Source organism: Macaca thibetana, chromosome 19 (genome assembly GCF_024542745.1).
Source record: "Macaca thibetana thibetana isolate TM-01 chromosome 19, ASM2454274v1, whole genome shotgun sequence".
Lineage (NCBI taxonomy): Eukaryota > Metazoa > Chordata > Mammalia > Primates > Cercopithecidae > Macaca > Macaca thibetana.
This window is the reverse complement of record NC_065596.1, coordinates 27,188,637-27,208,122: the sequence shown is the minus strand read 5'-3', so window position 1 is coordinate 27,208,122 and position 19,486 is coordinate 27,188,637. Positions and strand designations below refer to the sequence as shown.

Sequence of the window (19,486 nt, the reverse complement as noted above, 5' to 3'; positions counted from 1 at the left end):
GGTCTCCGTATGTTGCCCAGGCTGGTTTCAAACTCTTGGCCTCAGGCAATCCTCCCACCTTAGCCTGGGGATTACAGGCATGAGCCACCATGCCCAGCCTCCATGTTTTTACATTTGAGAACAGTTTGTAGATTAGCTTCGTCTTTGTTTTTTTTTAGAGGTGGGGTCTTGCTGTGTAGCCCAGGCTGGACTCCAGGGCTCAAGGCAGTCTTCATCTCAGCCTCTTGAGTAGCTTTGGCTGCAATCATGTGCCACTGTGCCTAGCTACCTTTGTCCTGGTTCCTAGGAATTCTCCAGAAGGCAGAATGAGTACAAAGAAAACACAGGCAAGTTTCTGTTAAAGAGTTACCTGTGGCCACACTTCCTCTGGAAGTTTAACGTAGAGCTACCATATACTATGCTATCGCCATCTCCAAATTCGTATGTTGAAGTTTTAACCCCCAGTGCCTCTGAATGTGACTGTATTTGGAGATGGGGGTCTTTAAAGAGATAATTAAGGTAAAATGAGGCTGGGTGTGGTGGTGACTCACACCTGTAATCCCAGCACTTTGGGAGGCGGAGACGGGCAGATCATCTGAGGTCAGGAGTTCGAGACCAGCCTGCCCAAGATGGTGAAACCCCATCTCTACTAAAAATACGAAATTTGCCTGGCTTGGCGGTGCATGCCAGTGATCCCAGCTACTTGGGAGGCTGAGGCAGGAGAATTGCTTGAACTTGGGAGGCAGAGGTTGCAGTGAGCCGAGATCATGCCATAGTACTCCAGCCTGGGCAATAAGAGCGAAACTTTGGCTAAAAACAAAAAAAAAAAAAAAAAAAAAAAAAAGGTAAAATGAGGTCCCATGGGTGGGCACTTAATCCAGTCTGACTGGTGTCCTTATAAGAAAAGGAGGCCGGGTGCAGTGACTTAAGCTTGTAATCCCAGCACTTTGGGAGGCCGAGACAGGCGGATCACGAGGTCAGGAGATCGAGACCATCCTGGCTAACACGGTGAAACCCCGTCTCTACTAAAAAAATACAAAAAAACTAGTCAGGTGAGGTGGCGGGTGCCTGTAGTCCCAGCTACTCGGGAGGCTGAGGCAGGAGAATGGCGTAAATCCGGGAGGCGGAGCTTGCAGTGAGCCGAGATCTGGCCACTGCAGTCCAGCCTGGGCGACAGAGTGAGACTCCGTCTCAAAAAAAAAAAAAAAAAAAAGGAGACCAGGACACAGCCCCAAGCAGAGGGAAGACCATGTGAGGATACAGGGAGAAGACGACTGTCTGCACAGCCAAGGAGAGAGGCCTCAGGAGACACCAACCTAGCCAACATCTTGATTTTGGACTTCTGGCCTCCAGAATTGTGAAAAAGTTAATTTCTGTCATTGAAGCCTCCCATTCTGTGATAGTTTGTTACGGTAGTCCTCAGCGCATAGAATACGATGCCATTCGTATGGCAGACGGTCTCATTGTACACATGCGCGTTCATGTGTGACTCTCCCTGTGGGGTGCAGAGATGGCTGGGAGAGTTCCCCACTGCCCTGCTCAAAAGGTGGAGCCTGCCCCGCCCTCCCCAACCCTTTCCGTGACCTTGGCTTAATCACTGTGGTCTTGATAAACTTTTCCTGCCAGTTCCCTCTGAGACTTCATTTCCTCCCAGGACTGGGTCCTGCGTTCCCGTCTCACTTTAAACTAAGTAAGAACATTTATAGAAAATGCAAGGCCCAGCTGGGCGCGGTGGCTCACACCTGTAATCTCAGCACTTTGGGAGGCCCAGGTGGGCGGATCATGAGGTCAGGAATTTGAGACCAGCCTGGCTAACATGGTGAAACCCCGTCTCTACTAAAGACACACACAAAAATTAGCTGGGCGTGGTGGCGTACTCCTGTAATCCCAGCTACTTGGGAGGCTGAGGCAGGAGAATTGCTTGAATCTGGGCGGCAGAGGTTGCAGTGAGCTGAGATTGTGCCTTTACACTCCAGCCTGGGCGACAGGGCGAGACCCCATCTCAAAAAAAAAAAAAAAAAAAAAAAAAATGCAAGGCGCCAGGATAGAGGACTTCAAACTTTGTTTTGATGCCACCAGAAGTGTTTTTGAAAACTTGTCTCCTCATCATATCAAATATTTTCATCATATAAATTGAAAAAAGTTAATTATTATTATTTTTGAGATGAAGTCTTGCTCTGTCACCCAGGCTGGAGTGCAGTGGTGCATTCTTGGCTCACTGCAACCTCCGGCTCCCAGTTCAAACAACTCTCCTGCCTCAGCCTCCTGAGTAGCTGGGATTACAGGGCCCACCACCACACCTGGGTTTCACTATGTTGTCCAGGCTGGTCTCGAACTACTGACCTAAAGTGATCCGTCTGCCTTGCCTCCCAAAGAGCTGGGATTACAGGCCAAGCCACTGCACCCAGCCATGGCTACTAAGTTCTTAGGACATAAATACTTAGGTTGTTTAGACCTCACCCGATGAGGAATTGAACAATTAGGTATTTATTTGGGGTGCTATGGAAAAATGATGGCTGGTGCGTTGAGCAAGTTTGGGCGATCTGCACCAGGGCACAGGGGTTGAGAGCCTGGGCTCTGGGCTCAGAAGACCTTGATTTGCCATCTCACTTCACCATTCTTGGGCTCCGTGCAACCTCTGCGCCTGTAAAATGGGAATCATTCAGAGTTATGGGATTAGTGACAAAAGCCCTTGTAAAATATTCAGACAATCCCTGGCCTGTCTTAGGAGGCAATAAATGTTAGCTTTATGAATTTATTTATGTAACCAAAATGGACTCATTCTATGTACGTTTTTCTCCAATGATTTTTTTCTTCTTCACTTACTATTACCTGGACATTTTTTCCAGCCTCCCCAAAGGGACCTAGATTGTTTTTTCTAATAGGTGCACAGTTAAACTGTTCCTTCCCTTTTCCTCAGTCTGCACCCTTCAGTTTTGTTTTGTTGTGTTTTTGTTTTTTTGAGACAGAGTCTTGCTCTGTCACCCAGACTGGGGTGCAATGGCGTGATCTCAGCTCACCGTAACCGCCGCCTCCCAGGTTCAGGAGATTCTCCTGCCTCAGCTTCCCCAGTAGTTGGGACTACAGGTGTGCGTCACCATGCCCAGCTAATTTTTGTAGTTTTAGTAGGGATGGGGTTTTGCGGTGTTGGCCAGGCTGGTCTCAAACTCCTGATCTTAGGCAATCCACCTGCCTTGGCCTCCCAGAGTGCTGGGATTACAGGCGTGAGCCAGTGGCACCTGACCCTCAGAGTCTTTTTAAAATAAGAATTTCCAAGACCTTGAGGTTCCCTGGGCGCCCCTGAACCTGGGATACAGACCTACAAAAGCCTGCCGTTTCCTCATCAGAAAATGGGTCTTGTTCGCCCCTCCCAGATCCTCACCCTGTAGTTCCTTTCCCTTCTGGGGAAGGAGTTCCATTTCCTCCTGGCATTTGAAGTCTCTGTGCCCTGCCCTGGCTAAGGCAGGGTAAATCTCACTTCTGCCACCCCCATGCTTCGTGACCCAGGACAGCTCCCTCACTTTTCCTGAGCTTCAGTTTCCTAATCTGTATCACAGGGATAAATTAATAGAACCCGCATCCCTGGGCTGCTGTGACACTTTGAGAGGTTAGCCCCTAGAGCTATGAAGAATCTGCCCTAAAGCGGGCTATGAAGAATCTGCCCTAAAGCAGGCAGGCTCCCCGGGCAGTGGCAGTGGGGAGGGCTGCCTGGCTAGAGGCCCCCTTTGCACGAGCTGCCCCCCTCCATCCTCATCAAGGAGTCTAACACCCAGTCACCACTCTCTGTTTTGAGAAACTTCGCCAAAAACAGGACAAAGAGCTGTGAAGCCACAGAAGCTTGAGCTGGAAGTTTACCTGCAGCTTGGATGCTGTGCGACTTGAGAAAATTAAACACCCTCCCTGATCCTTGCTTTCCTCCTCCTCTACCTTGGCTAGGTCTCATCTAGCGGTTGATTTAGAGATCAGGTGTGTGGAGCACTTAGCAGGGGCCTGACATGCAGTAGGGCTGACGTTAGCAGTTATTCATGTTGCTGTTATTCCTTTCTCCTTAGGTGGGGGTGGAGGGGGGATGGTTTAGGACATGTGGCAGATGCATTGAATTCTAGATTTTTTCTGCCCTCTAGTGGGCATGAGGAGCCACCGCTCCGGGAAAAGGAAAATGCATTCACCCTTTGTTAAACAGAGTTACGTGAATTCATTCTTTTTTTTTTTTTTTTTTTTTGTGAGACCGAGTCTCGCTCTGTCACCACCCAGGCTGGAGTGCCATGGCTTGATCTTGCCTCACTGCAACCTCCACCTCCTGGGTTCAAGCGATTCTCCTGCCTCAGCTTCCCGAGTAGTTGGGACGACAGGTGTGCGCCACCACACTCGGCTCATTTCTGTATTTTTAGTAGAGACAGAGTTTCACCGTGTTGGCCAGGCTGGTCTCAAACTCCTGACCTCAGGTAATCCACCAGCCTATGCCTCACAGAGTGCTGGGATTATAGGCGTGAGCGACGGCGCACGGCCCATTCTTTTGTTTAATAAACCTTCTCGAGATCCTTCTCCATGCTGGAGACCCAGCAGTGACCATGACAATACTGGACCTGCCCTCTTGGGACTCAAAGTCCAGTGAGGGGGAGAGAACTGACAACCCCAAGGGGGCACCCGGCCCAGTCCAGGTGCTTGAGGCTGGATGAAACCAGGGAGAAGGGTTGGCCAGAGCTTTCTTTCCAGATCTGGAGCACGTGGTGAAGGGCTGGGCGTTGTCTTGAGGGGACTGGGGAGCCATGGCAGGTTCCGGGCAGGGGGAGGAGCAGGGGCAAATTTGTGCTGCCATGGGCGAAATGCGTGGGATGGGGGAAGACTGGGGATGGGAGACCTGAGGCTGAGAGGGGGATAAGGAGGCGCCTGTATAAGGGGTGGGGCCATGGGTGTAGGGGGAATACCAAAGTGAAGCCCCTGGCTCGGAGGAGAGGGAAGGCCTTACCCGCTCATGGTCTAAGGGAGGAAAGGATGGTCTCCAGCCAGATGCCCCACCTCATTCAGGCCTTCCTCACTGGGGGCCCCATCTGGAGTGCCCATGTGCACACCACAGCCCAGAGATTCCAGTAAGTCCTGCCGCCTGGGACAGGCCGCCAGGTTGGCCAAGGATGACCAAGAAAACACCATTTGGCCCCATCCTGGGGAGAAAGAATGGGCATTTGTGTGGCCAGGATTAGGGGTGGACTAGGGGAGGGTGTGTGTGTGTGTGTGTGTGTGTGTGTGTGTGTGTGTGAGTGTCAGCGTCAGGGGTGACGGTGTGTGGACATGTGAGAGGGTTTCAATGGGTGTGGCGTGTGTGAGTGTGCAAAGGTGTGTGAATCTGGGTATGCTGGATGTGCAAGTGTGTCTGTGTGTGAACGTGTGGGTGTATCTGGATGTGTGTGTTAGAGTGTGACTAGGAGTGTGAGCATGACCAATAGGAGAAATATGGCTCTGTTCTGTCCGGCTCACCGGCAGCCAGAAGTCTTATCTCTGGTGTTTCCTGAACATCGCTGTTACCCTGTTTTTTTTTTCAAGATGCCCAGATTTCATATTGTTCAAACACACATGCTCTATGAACAATTTGTGCAGTTGACATAATCATCACAGGGTCCTGAGGCGACATTTATCCTCTTCAGTTTATGAAGAAGATGATGGTATTAAGAGATTAAAGTAAAGACAGGCATAGGAAATCACAAGGGTATTGATTGGAGAAGTGATAAGTGTCCATGAAATCTTCACAATTTATGTTCAGAGATTGCAGTAAAGACAGGCATAAGAAATTATAAAAGTATTAATTTGGGGAACTAATAAATGTCCATGAAATCTTCACAATTTATGTTCTTCCGCCGTGGTTTCAGCTGGTCCCTCTGTTCGGGATCCCCGACTTCCCGCAACAATGATCGAGTGTGTGTTTTGTGAGTGTGTTGGCTCTTGTGTAAGTCTGTGTGTGTAGGTATGTGCATATTAGTGTGACTATGACACTAACTGACAGGAGCCCACGGCCACACCTTGAACCTGACAACCCCTGCTCTCAGTCTCTGTAAGGACCCATCCTCAGCATGCTCCCAAATTTTGGATGTCACCTTCAGTATAATCGTCACATACTGGGGACTTCCAAATACAGGTTTGCCATCTTCTCATATAGCCAAAACCAAATAAATGCAAAATAAGTAAAAACAAACACAGAAATGAAACCAATGTAAAGAAAGGAAAACATAAAACCAAAGAAAGAGTGGGAGAGGATTGCAAACTAAAACGAGGATTTTAAATGGAAAACATGGCTCACGCCTGTAATCCCAGCACTTTGGGAGGCCAAGGCAGGCAGATCACTTGAGGTCAAGAGTTTGAGACCAGCCTGCCCAACATGGTGAAACCCCGTCTCTACTAAAAATACAAAAATCAGCTGAGCCTGTTGGCGCCCGCCTGTAGTTCCAGTGGGGCAGGAGGCTGAGGTGGGAGGATGACTTGAGCCTGGGAGGCTGAGCTTGCAGTGAGCTGAGATCAGGCCACTGCACTCCAGCCTGGGCGACAGAGCCAGACTCCATCTCTAGATACATATATAAATAAATAGAAAACATTTACATTTTTATAAATCACACTTCCTCACTTAACTGTCCCCACTCTTGTTCAGGTTCTGGCCCCCTGGTGGAAGTCGGGCGGGCGCCTTCTGGGGGCTGACATTGAGGACCAACATGAAGTCAAATTTTCATCCCATTTCTCAAAGGAGGAAACTGAGGCTCAGAGGTGAGGAAGAGCTCGAACCCTGTCTGTCGAGCCCTCTGATCGCCACCCTCTTGTCCCTCCGACGGGTTAGACCCGATGTCGCGCTGGTCCCTACAACATCATCCCCAGGGACTCAAGCACCTCCGGTAGTTCAAGCAGGGAGAGGAACGCCTGAGACACCCAGCTAGGAGGGAGGAAGGAGAGTTCCGCAGATGACAGGCGACCTCCTCCCCGCCACCCCCAGCCGGGCAAGACCCGCAAGAGCCGCGGCGGGGGTGTTCTCCACCAGGGGGCGCTGCAGGGCCGCTGTCTATAGCGCCAGCTCTGTGCTTTCCGGGTGAGAATCAAATCATCCCAGAACCGTCTGGCCCTGTGCCTCGGCCTAGTTGTCCTCAGCCTGGCGTGTATGTTAGAATCACCCGGGAGTGCTGAAAGACCCCAGTCTTCAGGCCACACCCCAAAACAACGGAATCAGAGTCCCTGGGAGTGGAGCTAGGGCATCAGTGTTTTGCAAAGCTTCCCCTAAGTGATTCCAGAAGTGCAGCCAGATTGGGAACCACTGACTATGGGTTTTCATGACAAAGTAAGAAAAGATGCAGAAGAATATGTACAGTGTGACTGGACGCGGTGGTTCACATCTGTAATCCCAGCACGTTGGGAGGCCAAAGGCCGGCAGATCACTCATCAGGAGTTGGAGAACAGCCTGGCCAATATGGTGAAACCCGGGTTCCACTAAAGGATTAGGTACTAAAGATAGAGGAGATATCTTTTGTATCTACTAAAGATACAAAATATATTAAAATTGTCTACTAAAGATACAAAAGATAAAAAGATACTTGGCTTGGCACAGTGGCTCACACCTGTAATCCCAGCACTTTGGGAGGCCGAGGCAGGCAGATCACGAGGTCAGGAGATCGAGACCATCCTGGCTAACACAGTGAAACCCCGTCTCTACTAAAAATACAGGGGAAAAAAAAAAAAAAAAGCCGGGCGTGGTGGCGAGCGCCTGTAGTCCAGCTACTCGGGAGGCTGAGGCAGGAGAATGGCGTGAACCCAGGAGGCGGAGCTTGAAGTGAGCCAAGATGGCACCACTGCACTCCAGCCTGGGGCACAGAGCGAGACTGTCTCAAAAAAAAAAAAAAAAAAAAAGTTCGCCCGTATTCATTACAACAATAACTATTATTTTTGTAGCTCTTACTATATTACAGGCACTGTTTGAAGTGCTGAGATGGCTTTAACACAAATTTAGGCGCTCTTACTGTGCACATTTTACAGGTGGGGAAACTGAGGCCCAGAGATGGTACATGCCTTGCTTAGGGTCATATAGCGCTGGAATCTGAACACAGGCAGTCTGACTTGACTCAAACCCCATTCATGTGACTCTAGAGTCTGTGCCTGGGCGACTGCCAATTGTTGCCCCCTCTCCCCCACCCTACAAGCCCCAGGCAGGGGGAAAGCGGGGTGTGGCGGAGCAAGGGCCAAGAGAACAACGGGAGTGAGTGGAACGGATCGCTAGGGGCCTGAGGTGCTGGCCTGGGAGAGTTCACCGTCCTGAGGCTTGCAGTGGTCTCTACACCTCCCCTCTCCCACGAGGGGGTCACAGTCAGGTGTGAGGTGGGCTGGCGGTGACTAGCGCTGATTAATAAAAGTTTATTGGACTTGCTGAGTTCCATGCAGGCCTCGCTGGGAGGCCTGCTCTAGGAGGCAACAAGCCTTCCATCTTCTTGACGATGCTAAGAGAATGAGATGCCTATTTTCAGGTACATAAATGAAGGCACCAACTGGTAATTAACCGGCCGAAGGTTGTAAGTGACAGCGGGGGCTGGGGGTGGGGTGAGACCAGGCAACAGCACTGCAAATACCCGTCCCCCACCCAACCCCGTCCCCAGCTCTTGTATGCCCCTGCCCCACCCCACAGCTCTCCACTCAGAACCAAGAATGTCCTCCCTCGTCCTCTCCCTGGGATAGGTAAAGGCTAATTTGGAGTCAAAACTCCAGTTTTCTGGGATGATTCCCTCGAAAATCCTGCCGTCCGGGCTGGGTGCGGTGGCTCATGCTTGTAATCCCAGTGCTTTGGGAGGCCGAGGTGGGTGGATCACTTGAGGTCAGAAGTTTGAGACCAGCCTGACCAACACGGCGAAACTCTACTAAAAATACAAAAATTAGTCGGGCATGGTGGCACGCACCTGTAATCCCAGCTCCTTGGGAGGCTGAGTCAAGAGAATTGCTTGAAACTGAGAGGCGGAGATTGCAGTGAGTGGAGATCACATCAATATGCCCTCCAGGCTGGGTGACAGAGTGAAACTCTGCCAAAAAAAACCAAAAACAACAACAAAAAGAAAAGAAAATCCTGCTGTCTGGGAGGCTGAGGTGGGCGGATCGCAAGGTCAGGAGATTGAGACCATCCTGGCTAATACGGTGAAACCCCGTCTCTACTAAAAATATAAAAAATTAGCCGGGCGCGGTGGCGGACGCCTGTAGTCCCAGCTACTCGGGAGGCTGAGGCAGGAGAATGGCGTGAACCCGGGAGGCGGTGCTTGCAGTGAGCCGAGATTGCACCACTGCACTCCAGCCTGGGCAACAGAGCGAGACTCCATCTCAAAAAAAAAAAAAAAATTCTTGCTCTCTGAAACCATAACCATGAATTTGGGAACTGTGTTAATCCTCCTTGAGTTAAAAATAGTAAACATTGTTGCTGCCATCTCTGGGTTACAAAAGTGCCCATCTCGTAGCTGAGTCCTTGGCTGATACTCTCGTGGTGTCTGGGGGCAGAGATGGTTCTGTCCATTCCAGAGAAACACAGATTTAGACTCTTCAGGTCTTTTCTCTGCCAGCTGTTGCCACAGGGCACACTGTGGGGCATGGTATCCAAGATGATTGCCATCAGTTCTCCTCCCCTTTGAGCCCACTACCTTTCCCATCAAAATGGGATCTGTTTCTCCTCAGCTTGAACCTGGGCTAGCCTTAGGACTTGGTTGAACCAATAGAATTCAGCACAAATGATGCGATACAAGTTCCAGGAGTTTGAGGCTGTATTGAGCTATGACTGTGCCAGTGCACTCTAGCCTGGGCGACAGAGCAAAACACTGTCTAGATTCTACCATTGACATTTTATCATGCCTGCTATATCACAGGTGTGTCTGTATCCCATATCCATGAAGCCATCTTTTTTTATGCATTTCAAAATAAATTGCAGATTATCTGTCCACTGCCCTTTTAATGCTTCATATCATTAAGGTTTAATTGTTTGTTCTTTTGACAGAAGAATGTAAAATACACACAAAATGCATAGATCTCAGGTATAGATTCAGAGTTTTGACAAATACATACTTCTGAAAAATCAAATGCCTATCAAAATACAGAACTCAGGCTGGATGTGGTGGCTCACGCCTGTAATCCCAGCACTTTGGGAGGCCGAGGTGGGAGGACTGCTTGAGTCCACGAGTTTGAGACTAGCTTGGGCAACATGGTAAAAGCTGTTTCTACAAAAAAATACCAAAATTAGCTGGGTGTGGTGGTGTGTCTGTCATCCCAGCTACTCGGGAGGCTGAGGTGGGAGAATTGCTTGATCCTGGGAGGCTGAGGTTGCAATGTGAGCCAAGATCACGCCACTGCACTCCAGCCTGGGTGACAGAGTGCGATCCTGTCCCAGAAAAGGAAAAAATAGAGAACACCCCATCATCCGAGAAAGTTCCTGCATGTTCCTTTCCAGCCAGTCCCTGAACCCCAGAGGCAAGCACTGCTCTGATTTTTTTCCGCCATGGGTTATAGTTTTGCCTGTTCTAGAACTTCATACGAATGGAATCATAAAAAGATGTACACTTTCAGTCGGGCATGGTGGCTCACGCCTGTAATCCCAGCACTTTGGGAGGCTGAGGCAGGCGGATCACCTGAGGTCGGGAGTTCGATACCAGCCTGACCAATGTGAAGAAACCCCGTCTCTACTAAAAATACAAAATTAGCCGGGCGTAGAGGCGCCTGCCTGTAATCCCAGCTACTTGCGAGGCTGAGGCAGGAGAATTGCTTGAACCTGGGAGGCAGAGGTTGCGGTGAGCTGAGATTGCGCCATTGCGCTCCAGCCCAGGCAACAAAAGCAAAAAAAAAAAAAGAAAGAAAAAAAAAAGATGTACACTTTTATGTCTTGCTGCTTTACTCGTGAGGCTGATCTTGAACTTAAACCAACGTCTTTTTCCAAGGAAAAGGTTTTTCTGGCATCAGCCATCTCTTGATTAATTCCTTCTCAGGCTAGTGTCCCGAGGGTCCAGTTATGCAAAATATTTAACAAAATATTTTAACAATTTTTTATGTGGTCCCCTGGGATACACTGGTCTTTGGAGGTCTTTGGATACCTCTTCATTCCTTGTCTTAAAGCAGATCCTGGTCAACTTGGGTCACTACCTGTTTCCTCCCAAGAGTGGGTTTTTGTGTTGTTGTTGTTGTTTTCTTTTCTTTTTTTTTTTTTTTTTTTTTTTTTGAGACAGAGTCTTGCTCTGTCACCCAGGCTGGAGTGCAGTGGCCGGATGTCAGCTCACTGCAAGCTCCGCCTCCCGGGTTTATGCCATTCTCCTGCCTCAGCCTCCCGAGTAGCTGGGACTACAGGCGCCCGCCACCTCGCCCGGCTAGTTTTTTTGTATTTTTAGTAGAGATGGGGTTTCACCATGTTCGCCAGGATGGTCTCGATCTCCTGACCTCCGGATCCACCCGCCTTGGCCTCCCAAAGTGCTGGGATTACAGGCGTGAGCCTCCGCGCCTGGCCAGAAGTGGGATCAATCTTAAGACACCTTACTGCTGAGTGCAAAAATAAAAATAAATAAATAAACCATGAGAAACAAAAAGAGATAGATCATGGAAAACAAGTTATGCAAATTTAGCCTAGGTGCCCCCAAACAGCAATGCACATTTTGCAAGACACATGAAAATAAAAGGACAACCATCACAAAATGAAAAGTGGAAAGGAATGGGAGAGGGGATGAAGATAAAACAGCATTTTTAAGACGTGGAGGCAGGCGGAGTCGACAGCTCCTTGAATGTAAACGTGTTGAAAGGCACAACTGCCATCACCCTCCAGACACACGGGAGATAAATTGATTTTGTGTTGAGGATGTGCTGATCTGGTTTCCCTGGCAACACTGCTGGTGAGGCTGAAAAAAGAGGAGCAGAAAGACAACGGAGGGGAGATGAGTCTGCAGTGCACTTAACTCCCATGATTCAATTGTAAGTTGCTGGAGAAACACACACACACAGACACACACACATACACACACACATGCCCGGCTGAAAAACGTTTTTTCTATTTGGGGCCCTAGGGAACATTGTGTTATATTCTGTAGTATGTATATTCTCCAACTATTTGGTCTCAGGACCTCTCAAATTATTAAGAATTATCAAGGACCCTAAAGAGTGTTTGTTTATGTGGGTTGTATCTGTCGATATTTACTAGGAATCTCCCCTCATAAATTAAAAGAATATGATATTTATTAACCCTTTCAAAAATAGTGAGCCATGATGATTGAGCCACTGCACTCCAGCCTGGGTGACAGAGTAAGACTTTGTCTCAAAAAAAAAAAAAAAAAAAAAAAGAGAGAAAAGAATAGACCTTGAGCCCCAGGCCCAAGTAGGGGCATGTGGAGCCCGAAAATGTCCTGCCTAGTAGCAAACATGTTACACACTCATGTGGATAACATATATATATATATATATATTTAACGAGGATTTTTATTTTTTATTTATTTATTAATTTTTTTTTTTTTTTGAGACAGAGTCTTACTCTGTCTCCCAGGCTGGAGTGCAGTGGCATGATCATGGTTCACTGCAACCTCGAACCTCCCAGGTTCAAGCAATCCTCCTACCTCAGCCTCCCCAGTAGCTAGTATTACAGGCATGGGGCACCACAACTGACTAATTTTTTGTATTTTTTGTAGAGATGGAGTCTCCTTATGTTGTCCAGGCTGGTCTTGAACTCCTGGACTCAGGCAATCCTCCTGCCTTAGCCTGCCAAAGTACTGGGATTACAGGTGTGAACCACCTTGCCTGCCCCTAAAAATAGATATATTTTCCAAAACAAAACAAAGTTAGTGAGAAGAGTGGCACTGTAGTATTTTGGTGTTTTTTCAACTCACTTTCATGTCTGGCTCAACAATCCTTGACCTGCTTCCTGGTTCAGCCAGCTGCAATATGGTACGGCATGTAGCCTCTGGAAAATTCCACTGAACACTGGTAAGAGAGTAAGAGTGAAAAGACAAATAATGATTTAGTATTTTGAAAGTGGTTTTTATCTCATGGATACGCTGGAATGTCCTCACAACCCTTGGAGGTCCCCAGACCACACTTTGAGAACCCTTGCTCCAATAGTGCCAGTTCCAGTTAGGCAGATTCACTTGTATTTTTCTCAAACACAAAATGAGGGGGAGAAGAATTTCGAACAACTTTTTTTTTTTTTTTTTTGAGACAGAGTCTCTCACTCTGTCACCCAGGCTGGAGTGCAGTGGCGCGATCTCGGCCTATTGCAACCTCCGCCTCCTGGGTTCAAGCGATCCTCCCACCTCAGTCTCCCGAGTTGCTGGGACTCCAAATGCATGCCATCAGGCCCAGCTAATTTTTGTATTTTTAGTAGAGACAGGGTTTCACCATGTTGTCCAGGCTGGTCTTGAACTCCTGGCCTCATGTGATCCACCCGCCTTGGTCTCCCAAAGTGCTGTGATTACAGGTGTGAGCCACCGCGCCCGGCCTTGAACATTTTACGCCCTTTCTTCCAGCTGTTTCCGTTGGAACCTTAGAGGCAGTGGCTTGGTGAGTCATAGGCTCATCTCTGCCTAAGAAGATATCATGATTCCAGGGGAAAAGCCCAGGGTGGGACTGGGCAGGACATGTTGGGGCTCCTGATGTCCCTGCCTGGCTGGTCCCTGTAATATCTTCTGTGCACAGGGCTTGGGGTTCATGGTCTATCCTTTTTTTTTTTTTTTTTTTTGATGCAGGGTGTTAATCTGTCATCCAGGCTGGAGTGCAAGGGCTCAGTCATGGCTCACTGCAGCCTCGACCTGGCAGGCTCAAGCAATCCTCCCACCTCGGCCTCCTGAGTAGCTGGGATTACAGAAACCTGCCAACATAATCAGCTAATTTTTTTTGATGGAGTCTCGCTCGCTCTGTTGCCCAGGCTGGAGTGCAGTGGCGCAACCTCGGCTCACTGCAAGCTCCGCCTCCCAGGTTCACACCATTCTCCTGCCTCAGCCTCCCAAGTAGCTGGGACTACAGGTGCCCGCCACCACACCTGACTAATTTTTTGTATTTTTAGTAGAGGTGGGGTTTCACCATGTTAGCCAGGATGGTCTCGATCTCCTGACCTCGTGATCCACCCGCCTCAGCCTCCCCAAGTGCTGGGATTACAGGCATGAGTCACCGCACCCGGCCATGACCAGCTAATTTGGGTATTTTTGGTAGAGATGGGGTTTCACCATGTTGGCCAGGCTGGTCTTGAACTCCTGGCCTCAAGTGATCTGCCTGCCTCAGCCTCCCAAAGTGCTGGGATTACAGGTGTGAGCCACCACTCAACAGCCCAACATATGAATTTTATTTTATTTTATTTTAGTTTAGTTTAGTTTAGTTTAGTTTAGTTTAGTTTAGTTTAGTTTGGTTTGGTTTGGTTTGAGACAGAGTCTTGCTCTGTCACCCAGGCTGGAGTTCAGTGGTGCAATCTCAGCTCACTGCAACCTCCACCTTTCAGGTTCAAGCAATTCTCCTACCTCAGCCTCCTGAATAGCTGGGATTGCAGCCACGCACCATCACACCTGGCTAATTTTTGTATTGTTAGTACAGACGGGGTTTCACCACTTTGGCCAGGCTGGTCTCGAACTACTGACCTCAAGCAATCCACCTGCCTCAGCCTCGCGGAGTGATGGGATTACACGTGTGAGCCACCACATCCAGGCTCCAACATATGAATTTTAAAGAGACATAATTCAGCTCCTGTACCTTTGGGTCCTTCTATAAACCAGACGCTCTCCTCGGGAGTCCCCTTTGCATTCCAGCGTGCCACCCCATCCTGTCCCACGGTGAGAATGCAATCTTCATCCCAGTAACACTCAGGGCCAGGCACTGTTCCAACACACACACATACATACACACACACACACACCCCTCTTAAATCCTCACAACCTCACGATAAACTGGGGCCACAGAGCCATGAAGAGACAAAGGGACCTGCCTGGTTATTGGGCAAGTGTAAAAACTAACCCAGGTGGCACTTTGATCTTGGACTTCCAGATTCTGGAACTGGGAGAAAATAGATTTCTGTTATCTAAGCCACCCAGCCTGTGACACTGTTGAAAAATCAGTATACAATGATCTGGGTCCAGAACCTAACTCCATTTTAGCCCTCATAGCGCCTCTGTGGCAAGTCAGAAAGACTCGTGCTCTGCACTGACCATTGCTAAAGCATCCTTTCAACCCCTCAAATGACTCAACATAGAATTACCATATGCCGGCTGGGCGCGGTGGCTCACGCCTGTAATCCCAGCACTTTGGGAGGCCGAGACGGGGGATCACAAGGTCAGGAGATCAAGACCATCCTGGCTAACACGGTGAAACCCTATCTCTACTAAAATATACAAAAAACTAGCCGGGCGAGGTGGCGGGCGCCTGTAGTCCCAGCTACTCGGGAGGCTGAGGCAGGAGAATGGCGTAAACCCGGGAGGCGGAGCTTGCAGTGAGCTGAGATCCGGCCACTGCACTCCAGCCTGGGCGACAGAGCGAGACTCCGTCTAAAAAAAAAAAAAAAAAAAAAAAAATTACCATATGCCCCGGGGTTCCTCTCCTAAACATGTCTACCCAAAAGAAATGAAAACATATGTCTACATAGAAATTTGCACACAGCATATTCATCATGTTTTTATGTTCATAGCATATTCATGATAGCCAAAAAGTGCAAACAACCCAAATGTCCATCAACTGATGAATGGATAAAGAAAATGTATCCATTCTATGAAACATTGCTCAGCCATAAAAAAGAATACAGGCGGGAGGCTGAGGCAGGAGAATGGCGTGAACCTGGGAGGCAGAGCTTGCAGTGAACCGAGATCTGGCCACTGCACTCCAGCCTGGGCGACAGAGCGAGACTCCATCTCAAAAAAAAAAAAAAAAAAAAAAAAAAAAAAAGAGGCTGGGCGCAGTGGCTCACGCCTGAAATCCCAACACTTTAGGAGACCAAGATGGGCAGATCACCTGAGGTCAGAAGTTTGAGACCAGCCTGGCCAACATGGTGAAACCCTGTCTCTACTAAAAATACAAAATTAGCTGGGTGTGTCGGTGGGTGCCTGTATTCCTAGCTACTCGGGAGGCTGAGGCAGGAGAACTCGGAGAACTCCTTGAACTCAGGAGGTGGAGGTTGTAGTGAGCTGAGATTGTGCCACTGCACTCCAGCCTGGGTGACAGAGTGAGACTCTGTCTCTAAATAAATGGAACAGAGCATTGGATGACACATGCCACACAACACTGAACACAGGATGCTGAGTGAAACAAGCCGGACACAAAGGACCACACATTGTATGACTCCATTGACATGAAATGTCCAGAATGGGGAAGTCCATAGAGACAGAAAGCAGATTAGTGGTTGCCAGGGGCTAGGGGGAAATTAGAGGGTTGGAGGGTGACGGCTAAGCAGTGTGGGATTTCTTTTTGAGGTGATGAAAATGTTTTAAAATCAGTCGTGGTGTTGGTCACACAACTCTGTGAATGAACTAACAGCCATTGAGTTGTACACTTTAAATGGGTGGGTATATGAATCTTCATTTTTACAAGAATTTCACCCATGGTTATCCACAACGACTTAGAAAAGTGTCAGCTTCGTCATGCATGATGGCTCATGCCTGCAGTCCCTGCACTTTGGGAGGCCAAGGAAGGAGGATCACTTGAGCCCAGGAGTTTGAGGCCAGCCTGGGCAACATAGCAAGACCCCATCTCTACAAAAAATAAAATTAGCCAGGCGTGGTGGTGTGCTGTAGTTCCAGCTACTCTGGAGGCTGAGGTGGGAGGAGTGCTTGAAGCCAGGAGTTCAAGACTGCAGTGAGCCATGGTCATGCCACTGAACTCTAGCCGGGGTGACAGAGCAAGGCTCTGACTCTAAAATACACACAGAGACACACACACACACACACACACGAAAAGTGCAAGCTTCCTGTTTCTCTTTTTGTTGTGTTTTCCAATCTTGCAGTTATAGATACGGTTGTGCTGAGTGTATTCACACACACGCACACACACACACGCGCACACACTCTCCCTAATTAATTCTTGCAAACAAATTCCTGATGGCCCTGTGTGACTGCCGAGCCCTTGAAATACGGCTACTCCAAAGGGACTCATTATGAAAAGAGAGTGTCTGATAGCTCATTAATAATTGTTTTATATTGACGACTGTGCAAATGACAACACTTTGTATATTTTGGGATAAATAATATATACTCTTCCTTTTCTTTTCCTTTTTCCCTTTTCCTTTTCCTTTTTTTTCTTTTTTTTTTTTTTTTTTTTTTTTTTTTGAGACAGGGTCACCCTCTTGCCCAAGCTGCAGTGCAGTGTTGCATGATCATCACTCACTTCAGCCTTGATCTCCTGGGCTGAAGCGATCCACTTACCTCAGCTTCCTGAGTATCGGGCACTACAGATGTGTGTCACTAAGCCTGGCTAAGTTTTGTATTTTTGTAGAGATGAGGTTTTGCCATGTTGGCCAGGCTGGTCTCAAACTCCTGGGCTCAAGAGATCCACCTGCCTCGGCTTCCCAAAGTGCTGGGATTACAGGAGTAAGCCACTGCGCCCAGCCAAAATCCATTCTTAAAATTCACTTTTCTTGCTGCTTTTTTATTTATTGAAGATAGCCCCCTAGGAAACTGTTTTTCTTTCTTTCTCTTTCTCTCTTCTTTCTTTCTTTCTTTCTTTCTTTCTTTCTTTCTTTCTTATCAATAGATGTAGAAAAAGCAACTCGAATTTTTTTTTTTTTTTTTTGAGACAGCGTCTCCCTCTGTCTCCCAGGGCTGGAGTGCAGTGGCACAATCTCAGCTCGCTGCAACCTCTGCCTCCCAGGTTCATGCTATTCTCCTGCCTCAGCCTCCCAAGTAGCCGGGATTACAGGCGTGCGCTACCATGCCCAGCCTAGATTGGAGATTCACATGTCAAAAATGACACTTTTGGCTGGGCATGATGGCCCACGCCTGTAATCCCAGCACTTTGGGAGGCTGAGGTGGGTGGATCACCTGAGGTCAGTGCTGGCTGGCCGCAATGAGAAATTTTAACATTACACATGCAGTTCGAATTTGGGGCTGGCTTTCCATTCCTGCTGAACAATGCTGCTCCGGAGACAACAGTCACATCACATCCATCTGTGGATCAGGAAGATCAGAGGAGGAACAAGTGGTGGAAAATGGGAGTGAGTAAGCAGTTTGCCCAGTTGCCATGGTAACCTTGCAATTAAACTGTCCTTAAACGTAAAAAAATCCAAACACAACAGTAGGGGGGTGGGTCTGGTGGCAAAAAAAAAAAAAAAAAAAGAGGTGTTTTGGTTTTCTATTTATTTGTTTATTAACAGATGCTTTGGGCTGAGCACGGTGGCTCATGCCTGTAATCCCAGCACTTTGGGAGGCCGATGCTGGCGGATCACCTGAGGTCAGGAGTTCGAGACCAGCCTGGCCAACATGGTGAAAACCCGTCTACTAAAAATACAAAACTAGGCTGGGCGCAGTGGCTCACACTGTAATCCCAGCACTGTGGGAGGCTGAGGTGGGCGGATTACGAGGTCAGGAGTTTGAGACCAGCTTGCCCAACATAGTGAAACCCTGTCTTTACTAAAAATACAAAAAATTAGCTGGGCGTGGTGGTGGTCACCTGTAATCCCAGCTGAGGCTGGAGAATGGCTTGAAGCCAGGAGGCGGAGGTTGCAGTGAGCCAAGATCACGCCACTGCACTCCAGCCTGGGTGACAGTGTGAGACTCTGTCTCAAAACAAACAAACAAAAAACAAAACTAGCCAGGCATGATGGTACATGCCTGTAGTCCCAGCTACTCGGGAGGCTGAGGCAGGAGAATGACTTGAACCCAGGTGGTGGAGGTTGCAGTGAGCCGAGATTGCTCCATTGCACTCCAGCCTGGGTGACAGAGCAAGACTCCATCTCAAAAACAAACCAACAGAACAGATGCTTTTATAATGGTAAGTTCTCAATAAATACTTCTCTTAGCCATCTTTCATGGAGCACTAGCTGTGGGCCAGCCTCTCTTCCAAATGCTTTCCTGGATTATTCCCTTTAATCCTCATGAGAACCCTTTGAGGCCAGGCATGGTGGCTTACCATGTAATCCTGTAATCCCAGCACTTTCAGAGGCTGAGGTGGGCGGATCACTTGAGGTTAGGAGTTTGAGACCAGCCTGGACAACATGTGAAAACTTATCTCTACAAAAAAATACAAACATTTGCCAGATGTGATGGTGTATGCTTGTAATCCCAGCTACTTGGGAGGCCTGTCATCCTTGCTACTTAGGAGGCTGAGGCAGGAGAATCGCTTGAACCTGGGAGGTGGAAGTTGAAGTGAACCATGATTGTGCCATTGCACTCCAGCCTGGATGATAGAGCAAGACTCCATCTCAAAAACAAAACAAAACAAAACAAAACACCACAAAAACAAAACAAAAAAACCCTTTGAGGTAGGGATGATGGTTGAGATATAAACCTACCAGCTGGGCTACAGAGCCAAATTCATATAGAGTAGGGGACAGCCTTATGGCCAACAAGGGACAGAGAAGCAA

The 19,486-nt window shown here is 48.4% G+C and overlaps 1 protein-coding gene across 41 annotated transcripts in view; it reads right to left on the bottom strand.

Annotated features, from left to right (window-relative positions):
- CALM3 (calmodulin 3) overlaps window positions 1-19,486 on the bottom strand; it is a 203,052-nt gene that overhangs the window by 75,743 nt on the left and 107,823 nt on the right. The window contains exon 1 of one of the 41 annotated variants that reach the window (XM_050772290.1): window positions 11,588-11,591. The exons of 36 other annotated variants lie outside the window; for them this stretch is intronic. The gene's annotated coding sequence lies outside the window, so the exon portion shown is untranslated. Of the gene's footprint in view, window positions 1-1,535; window positions 1,540-3,465; window positions 3,470-3,718; window positions 3,723-6,945; window positions 6,950-11,587; window positions 11,592-19,486 lie in introns of those variants that run through there. 4 more of the 41 variants (XM_050772305.1, XM_050772267.1, XM_050772311.1 and 1 more) reach the window with 4 other exon arrangements.